Genomic DNA, 246 nt, shown 5'->3' with positions numbered 1-246 from the left:
TGTTCTGTTATATTAAGTAATAATGATGATAAATATATTGATAAGAAATCAATCATAGCAGTAACGCGCCTGGCAGTGTTATACAAATGGCAAAGAACTGACATAGTGGCGAGTTACATTCAGCCGAAAAGAAGGTGACGTTGCCATACAGAGGAGAAAACGAACCTACTATTGACAGACACTTGCATAGAGTCGTCTTTTCAGAACATCGATGAATGACTTGGCTGTGTTTGAAGTACGCGCGCG

The sequence above is a fragment of the Penaeus monodon genome, chromosome 19, assembly GCF_015228065.2.
Source record: "Penaeus monodon isolate SGIC_2016 chromosome 19, NSTDA_Pmon_1, whole genome shotgun sequence".
NCBI classification, from domain to species: Eukaryota; Metazoa; Arthropoda; class Malacostraca; order Decapoda; family Penaeidae; genus Penaeus; species Penaeus monodon.
This window is presented reverse-complemented; position numbering follows the sequence as displayed.